Source organism: Bos grunniens, chromosome 7 (genome assembly GCF_055505025.1).
Source record: "Bos grunniens cultivar Pamir isolate PY7600 chromosome 7, Bosgru_T2T1.0, whole genome shotgun sequence".
Lineage (NCBI taxonomy): Eukaryota > Metazoa > Chordata > Mammalia > Artiodactyla > Bovidae > Bos > Bos grunniens.
Genome location: NC_141171.1, coordinates 41,363,140 through 41,372,537, shown reverse-complemented (window position 1 = coordinate 41,372,537; position 9,398 = coordinate 41,363,140). Strand labels below are relative to the sequence as shown.

Here is a 9,398-nt window from a genome sequence, read left to right as displayed (position 1 = left end):
CAAGAGTCATAAAATGTTAATAAGCCTTCTGGCCAAAAGATGATGTAAATCACCCAAACCATTTGTATACGATAAATGTGCAGGAAAGAAACCCTGGTTTTTGATAAGGATCAAAGACTGCTGACTTTGCATCCCCTATTATCCTCTATGTGTAACTTAGGGTATATAAGCCCCTGTTGAAAATAAAGCTACGGGCTTTGCTCACCAAATCTTGGTCTCCCCATGTCATTCTTCCCCTCAATTTCCAGCTGAGTCTCCATCTGGAGCACGGATATCCTCTGTGACCATTTATTTGCCTGGGCTTCTAAGACCCACTCGAGAAGGTGTCTAAGGTGGGGCACCTTCCACTATTCGAGAGGGCGCCTGCAGCCTCCATGGTCAGAGCTATCCTGGTGTCATGGGTTATATTGATTTTCCGCGTAAACCAAGCTACTCAGCTTCTTTTCTCCACTGAATTTTCCTACTGAGCTATCTTCATTCTATTATTCTTTATATCTTTGATGAATAAATAAATAAATAGTTGCCGACGCCGTCTCCCCTTCGAATACCCTGGAGCAGCCGGGGCTGGACCTCGGCACTTCCTGACCTGCATACAGGTTTCTCAAGAGGGAGATCAGGTGGTCTGGTATTCCCATCTCTTTCAGAATTTTCCACAGTTTATTGTGATCCACACAGTCAAAGGCTTTGGCATAATCAATAGAGCAGAGATAGATGATTTTCTGGAACTCTCTTGCTTTTTTGATGATCCAGCGGATGTCTGCAATTTGATCTCTGGTTCCTCTGCCTTTTCTAAAACCAGCTTGAACATCAGGAAGTTCACGGTTCATGTATTGCTGAAGCCTGGCTTGGAGAATTTTGAGCATTACTTTACTAGCATGTGGGATGAGTGCAATTGTGCAGTAGTTTGAGCATTCTTTGGCATTGCCTTTCTTTGGGATTGGAATGAAAACTGACCTTTTTCAGTCCTGTGGACACTGCAGAGTTCCAAATTTGCTGGCATAGTGAGTACAGCACTTTCACAGCATTATCTTTCACGATTTGGAATAGTTCAACTGGAATTCCATCACCTCCAATAGCTTTGTTTGTAGTGATGCTTCCTAAGGCCCACTTGACATCACATTCCAGGATGTCTGGCTCTAGGTCAGTGATCACACCATCGTTATTATCTGGGTCATGAAGATCTTTTTTGTACTCTGCTTATAAGTTAAATAAGCAGGGTGACAATATACAGCCTTGACATACTCCTTTTTCTATTTTTATTACTATTTAATTTATTAAATTCAATAGAGATAATGATGATTGAATGTTATATTTTATTTTAGCATTTCAGCTTCAAATATCTGAAATTCTATTAGAAGAAAGTCATAATTATTGAGGCTATGGAAGAGCTTTTTTTCCTCTCTCTCTCTTTTGTTTGTTCTTGAATACCTATTGACTTGGTGTTTTGAGTTAATGTGGGATAATAAATGAAAGAGATTGGGCAGATCATGTAGAAGGTGTTAAAAATCAAGAAAAGACAGTCTTTTTAATAAGTGGTGCTGAGAAAACTGGAAAGCTACATGTAAATCAATAAGACTAGAACATTTCCTCACACTATATACAAAAAAAAAATTGAAATTAGGTTCAATACCTAAATGGAAGAACTAAAAACATAATACTCCTAGAAGAGAACATAAGCAGAAGAATCTTTTAAATATATGGTAGCAATATTTTTAGACCTATCTCTTAGCTGTTTAGTCACTAAATCATATCCAACTCCTTTGCAACTCCAAAGACTGTAGCTTGTCCAGTTCCTCTGTCCATGTGATTTCCCAGGCAAGAATACTGGGGTAGGTTGCCATTTCCTTCTCCAGGGGATCTTCCTGACCCTGGAGTTGAACCCAAGTCTTCTGCATTGTAAGCTTATTCTTTACCATTGAACCACCTGGAAAGTCCTAGCAAAAAAATAACAAATAAGACCTAACTGTATTTAAAAGGTTTTCTATAGCAGAACAAAAATCTACCAAATAAAAGGATAACTTGCAGAAAGGGAAAAATATATTCTCAAAAGATATAACCAACAAAAGTTTAATATCTAAAATATGCAAGTTGTTCATATAACTCAATATAAAAAAAAAAGTATCACAATAAAAAAATGTACAGAGAAATTTAGTTTTCCAAGAAAGACATAGAGATAGCTAACAGGCACAATAAAGTTGCTCAACATCATTAATTATTAGAAGAATGTAAATCAGAGAAATAAGGTATCGTCTCACACTTGTCAAAGCGGCTCTCACAAAAAAAAAGTCTACAAATGACCAATGTTGGCCAGAAAGTGAAAAAAGTAAGCTTGTACACAGTTGGTGAGGATGAAAATTGGAATAGCCATTTTGGAAAACAGCATAGAAGTTCCTCAAAAACCTAAAACTAGAACTATCATATGATGCAGCAATTCTACTCCTGGTTATATACTCCTCAAAAATGAAAACACTAATTCAAAAAAATAAATGAACCCAATGTTCATAGCAGTACTATTTACAATAGTCAAGATATGGAAGCAACCCAAGTATCCATCAACAGACAAATGGATAAAATAGTGGTATGTATGTGCAATGAAATATTACTCAGCCATAAAAAATGATGAAATACTGCCATTCACAGCAACATGGATGGATTTGGAGGGCATTATGCTAAGTGAAGTAAATCAGACAGAGAAAGACAAATGCTATATGATATCTCTTATATGAAATGTAAAAATTAATACAAATGAATGTACATAGCAAAGCAGAAATAGACTCAACAGATAAAGAAAATAAACTAGTGGTTACCAGTGAGGACAGAGAGAGTGGGAGTGGCAACATAGTTGTATGGAATTAAGAGATACAGACTACTATCTGTAGAATAGGTAAACAACAAGGATATACAGTATAGCAAAGGACATATAGCCATTATCTTCTAGTAATTTTTAATGGAGTATAGTCTGTACAAATACAGAGTCACATGCTGAATATTTGAAACTAATATAAGGTTGTAAATCAACTATATTTCAATAAAAATAAGTTAGTAAAATTCATATTTAAGAATTTTTGGGAAGAGACTCTTTTGACTCTTCATTCCTAAAGTGATAATCTGTTCAAATCAAAATATGTACAATATAAATCTTTCCTTCTTTCTTACCTTCTCCCCTCTCTCCCACATTTCTTCCTTCTTTCTTTCCTTCCTCCCTTCCATCCTTCTTCAGTACAATTAGATTCACTCCCTTCAGTTATTCAAAAGAGGTAAAATCTTTAGTCCTAAGATTTTTTCTTGTGATCAAATATGATTTTCTTAAATTTGTAAAACAGTTCATATAAAGTAGATTTTCATTGAGTTAGACAAGGCTGTCATCCTAGTGTGATTAGATTGACTAGTTTTCTGTGAGTATGGTTTCAGTGTGTCTGCCCTCTAATGCCCTCTTGCAACACCTACCGTCTTACTTGGGTTTCTCTTACCTTGGACGTGGGGTATCTCTTCACGGCTGCTCCAGCAAAGTGCAGCCGCTGCTCCTTACCTTGGACGATGGGTATCTCCTCACTGCCTCCCCTTCTGATCTTGAACCTGGAATAGCACCTCTAGGCCCTCCTGCGCCCGCGCAGCCACCGCTCCTTGGAGGTGCGGTTCCTCTTCCCGGCCGCGGCCCCTGGCCTCAGGCATTGGGTAAGTCCTCCTGGCCGCCTCCCCTGGCCTCGGACGTGGGGTAGCTCCTCTCGGCTGTTCCTGCGCTGTCACAGCCTGGACTCTCGGCCACTGCCCCTGACCTCGGACGTGGGGTAACGCCTCTTGGCCACCTCCCCTCGGGCATGGGGTCCTCCTGGCTTCTGCCCTGACCTCGGACGTGGGGTAGCTCCTCTCGGCCACACTAAGTGCACCGGTCACAGCTGCCTGCATCAGGCTCGGACATTCGGGCTCGCCACCCTTGGGCGGGCCTGGTGCCTTGTTAGGCTCTGCCGCCTCCTCCTGGCCGCAGTCCGATCGCACCTCCACAGGCACCATGGTGAAGTTGGTGGACATGGCGAGCCCAGAGCTCCGGCCACTCTATACTCCCCACTAGGCTCCGCGTGCCCAGGCACGGCTCCACCCACTCTCGCCAACTAAGCCATGCCCAAGGGGCCACCCAAGACGAGCAGGTCATGGTGGAGAGGTCTGACAAAATGTGGTCCACTGGAGAGGCAATGGCAAACCACTTCAGTATTCTTGCCTTGAGAACCCCATGAACAGTATGAAAAGGCAAAATGATAGGATACTGAAAGAGGAACTCCCCAGGTCAGTAGGTGCCCAATATACAGTGGAGAAATAACTACAGAAAGAATGAAGGGATGGTGCCAAAGCAAAAACAATACCCAGTTGTGGATATGGCTGGTGATAGAAGCAAGGCCCAATGCTATAAGAGCATTATTGCAAAAGAACCTGGAATGTCAGGTCCATGAATCAAGGCAAATTGGAAGTGGTCAAACAAAAGATGTCAAGAGTGAACGTCAACATTCTAGGAATCAGCGAACTAAAATGGACTGGAATGGGTGAATTTAAATCAGATGACCGTTATATCTACTACTGTGGGTAGGAATCCCTCAGAAGAAATGGAGTAGCCATTATGGTCAACAAAAGAGTCCAAAATGCAGTACTTGGATGCAGTCTCAAAAACAACAGAATGATCTCTGTTCGTTTCCAAGACAAACTATTCAATATCACAGTAATCCAAGTCTATGGCCCAACAAGTAATGCTGAAGAAGATGAAGTTGAACGGTTCTATGAAGACCTATAAGACCTTTTAAAACTAACACCCAAAAAAGACGTCCTTTTCATTATAGGGGACTGGAATGCAAAAGTAAGAAGTCAAGAAACACCTGGAGTAACAGGCAAATTTGGCCTTAGAATATGGAATGAAGCAGGGCAAAGACTAATAAAGTTTTGCCAAGAAAATGCACTGGTCATAGCAAACACCCTCTTCCAACAACACAAGAGAAGATTCTACACATGGATATCACCAGATGGTCAACACCAAAACCAGATTGATTATATTCTTTGCAGCCAAATATGGAGAAGCTCTATACAGTCAGCAAAAACAAGACCAGGAGCTGACTGTGGCTCAGACCATAAACTCCTTATTGCCAAATTCAGACTTAAATTGAAGAAAGTAGGGAAAACCACTAGACCATTCAGGTATGACCTAAATCAAATCCCTTATGATTATACAGTGGAAGTGAGAAATAGATTTATGGGCCTAGATCTGATAGATAAAGTGCCTGATGAACTATGGACTGAGGTTCATGACATTGTACAGGAGACAGGGATCAAGACCATTACCAAGAAAAAGAAATGAAAAAAGCAAAATGACTGTCTGAGGAGGCCTTACAAATAGCTGTGAAAAGAAGATAAGTGAAAAGCAAAGGAGAAAAGGAAAGATATAAGCATCTGAATGCAGAATTCCAAAGAATAGCAAAAAGAGATAAGAAAGCCTTCTTCAGCAATCAATGCAAAGAAATAGAGGAAAAAAACAGAATGGGAAAGACTAGAGATCTCTTCAAGAAAATTAGAGATACCAAGGGAATATTTCGTGCAAAGATGGGCTTGATAAAGGACAGAAATGGTATGGACCTAACAGAAGAAGAAGATATTAAGAAGGGGTGGCCAGAATACACAGAAGAACTGTACAAAAAAGATCTTCACGACCCAGATAATCATGATGGTGTGATCACTCACCTAGAGCCAGACATCCTGGAATGTGAAGTCAAGTGGGCCTTAGAAAGCATCACTATGAACAAAGCTAGTTTCAGTTGATTCCAGTTGAGCTATTTCAAATCCTGAAAGATGACGCTGTGAAAGTGCTGTACTCAATATGCCAGCAAATTTGGAAAACTCAGCAGTGGCCCCAGGACTGGAAAAGGTCAGTTTTCATTCCAATCCCAAAGAAAGGCAATGCCAAACAATGCTCAAACCCCACACAATTGCACTCATCTCACATGCTAGTAAAGTAATGCTCAAAATTCTCCAAGCCAGGCTTCAGCAATACATGAACTGTGAACTTCCAGATGTTCAAAATGGTTTTAGAAAAGGCAGAGGACATGTATACCTGTGGCGGAGTCATGTTGATATATGGCAAAATCAATACAATATTGTAAAGTTAAAAAATAAAATAAATTAAAAAAAAAAAGAAAATAAGAGAGGATAGCAAAAAAAAAAAAAAAAAGGAAGAAAAGGCAGAAGAACCTGAGACCAAATTGCCACCATCTGCTGGATCATCAAAAAAGCAAGAGTGTTCCAGAGAAACATCTATTTCTGCTTTATTGACTATGCCAAAGCCTTTGACTGTGTGGATCACAATAAACTGTGGGAAATTCTGAAAGAGATGGGAATATCAGACCACCTGACCTGCCTCTTGAGAAACCTGTATGCAAGTCAAGAAGCAACAGTTAGAACTGGACATGGAACAACAGACTGGTTCCAAATAGGAAAAGGATTACATCAAGTCTGTATATTGTCACCCTGCTTATTTAACTTATATGCAGAGTACATCATGAGAAACCGTGAGCTGGATGAGGCGCAAGCTGGAATCAAGTTTGCTGGGAGAAATATCAATAACCTCAGATAAGCAGATGACACCACCTTTATGGCAGAAAGTGAAGAGGAACTAAAAAGCTTCTTGATGAAGGTGAAAGAGGAGAGTGAAAAAATTGGCTTAAAACTCAACATTCAGAAAACGAAGATCATGGCACCTGGTCCCATCACTTCATGGGAAATAGATGGGGAAACAGTGTCAGACTTTATTTTTGGGGGCTCCAAAATTACTGCAGATGGTGACTGCAGCCATGAAATTAAAAGACGTTTACCCCTTGGAAGGAAAGTTATGACCAATCTAGATAGCATATAGAGAAGCAGAAACAGTACTTTGTCAACAAAGGTCCATCTAGTCAAGCCTATGGTTTTTCTAGTGGTCATGTATGGATGTGAGAGTTGGACTGTGAAGAAAGCTGAGGGCCGAAGAATTGATGCTTTTGAACTGCGGTGTTGGAGAAGACTCTTGAGAGTCCTTGGACTGCAAGGAGATCCAATCAGTCCATTCTGAAGATCAGCCATGGGATTTCTTTGGAAGGAATGATGCTAAAACTGAAACTCCTGTATTTTGGCCACCTCATGTGAAGAATTGACTCATTGGAAAAGACTCTGATGCTGGGAGGGATTGTGGGCAGGAGGAGAAGGGGACGACAGAGGATGAGATGGCTGGATGGCATCACTGACTCGATGGACGTGAGTCTGAGTGAACTCCAGGAGTTGGTGATGGACAGGGAGGCCTGGCGTGCTGCAATTCATGGGGTCGCAAAGAGTCGGACACGACTGAGCGACTGAACTGAACTGAACTAAAAGTAGATTTTCTTCACTTTAACATGTGAAGAAAGATACCTGGATATTTTTTGCTCCAATTACAACTGTGTACAACCTATGTGTATTTTCAATGTTAATTTTTTTGGTGAATTTAATCACATGTATTTTAATAGTGCTTTTTCTGTCTTCAGATAAAGATGTTGGCTTCTCCATGATTCCTGCATATTTTGACAACATCTAAATGTATGGATTCCAATCTGTTTATCTAATTAAAAATCTAATTAAATCTGTTTATCTAATTAAAAATTTAATTAAAATATCTAAAGATATTTTAATCATATAATCATGAGAAATAATTCCCTTGAAAACATTTTGATGAATATTTCCTGCAACTTTCATATATATATACATATATGTGCATATTTTATATTAATATTGATTATTCATTTGAAATTTATTTTATCAAAATTACATGAAGTAAGGTAAAAATTGGTTTTTTTAAACAATTAGTTACCTTAAAAATAATTCATCTCTACCATAATTAATGATTTTCATTATATACACACAAAAGAACACACCCCAAAATGCAAATTACATGGCTGGTGTCCAGCATATCTTATGATGGAATGCCTCTGTCATTTATTCTTATAGCTGAGGTTCAAAATTCAGAAAAAAGTATCATGACAAAGTATGAATACAGAACAAATGTCATTTTAATTAATTTACCAAATATGAATTATATGTTTTTTAAATTAATGCAAACAGGGAACATGAAAGCAAAGTATATTGATACAAAAGAAATTGACACAAAACCTAAATCTGAGTGATGTCATTATGCCAGTAATGCTTACTGTAGAGATCACTGAAAATATTTCTCCAGCCACTTTCTCAAAGCCCCCTTGACTTCTTTATTCCTCACACTGTATATAAGTGGGTTCAACACAGGTGTGAAGATGTTGTAAAAGGCAGAGACTACTTTGTCATGAGCCACTGAACGATAGGATTTGGGCCGCATGTAGATAAATATGATGGTGCCATAGAAAAACCCCACCACAGCCAGGTGGGAGGAACAAGTAGCAAAAGCTTTCTTCCTGGCTGCAGCAGAATGCATGCGGAGCACAGTGATCAGGATGAGACTGTAGGAAGCCAAAATGAAAGACACTGGGATCAAAAGCATCAGGACGCAGCAGATGTACATGAAAAATTAAAAAATCATGGTGTCTGTACAGGCAAGGCGAACAAGCGATGGTGCCTCACAAAAGAAGTGGTTGATTTCTCGAGAATGGCAGTAAGGGAAGCTCAGGGTGACACCAGCCTGCATCAGCCCATCCACCCCTCCCAAAAGCCAGGAACCGGCTGTCATGTGCAAGCAGAGCTTCTGATTCATGAGGATTGGGTATCGCAGGGGATGACATATGGCCACATAGCGGTCATAGGCCATGGCCGCTAAGAGAAAGCACTCGCCCCCTTCCAGAGTGACAAACAGGAAGATCTGGGCACCACAGCCAGCAGAAGAGATAGACCTGATGTGCATCAGGTAGTTACCTACCATTTTGGGAACAACAGTGAGGACCAGCATCACGTCCATGAGGGAGAGCTGGCTAAGCAGGAAGTACATCAGTGTGCACAGCTGGGAATCCATGCGAATGAGCATGATCATGAAGATATTGCTCATCAGGGAGGTGAGGAAGGTCATGAGAACCACAGAAAAGAAAAATATATGGGTTTGTGTGTAGTTAAGGAGCCCTAAAAGAATGAAGTTTATTCCCGTGGTGTCATTTGTATTTTCCATGGCTTCAGTTATTCCTAGAAGACAATGAATAATTAGGAAACGATACTTGCTTAAAAGGAAGCTTGAGCATTTCCTTTTGAAACTTGATGGCACAGAAAAAAAATGAGACTCGGAGGAAAAATTATGACTTAAATTCTTTCACTGCATCAGAAGATGTTTGGCTTGGCATCCTATTCTCCATATCTTTGTAATTACACATTATTTTTTTATCCAAATAAATTATATATGCATACATAATAATATCAATTACATTTCTATTATTTTTGTA

The 9,398-nt window shown here is 39.8% G+C and overlaps 1 pseudogene; it reads right to left on the bottom strand.

The window, feature by feature from the left end:
• Nucleotides 1-1,499: 1,499 nt before the first annotated feature.
• LOC147369198 (olfactory receptor 2T8-like) lies at nucleotides 1,500-9,130 on the bottom strand (annotated as a pseudogene).
• Between the last annotated feature and the right edge of the window lie 268 nt (nucleotides 9,131-9,398).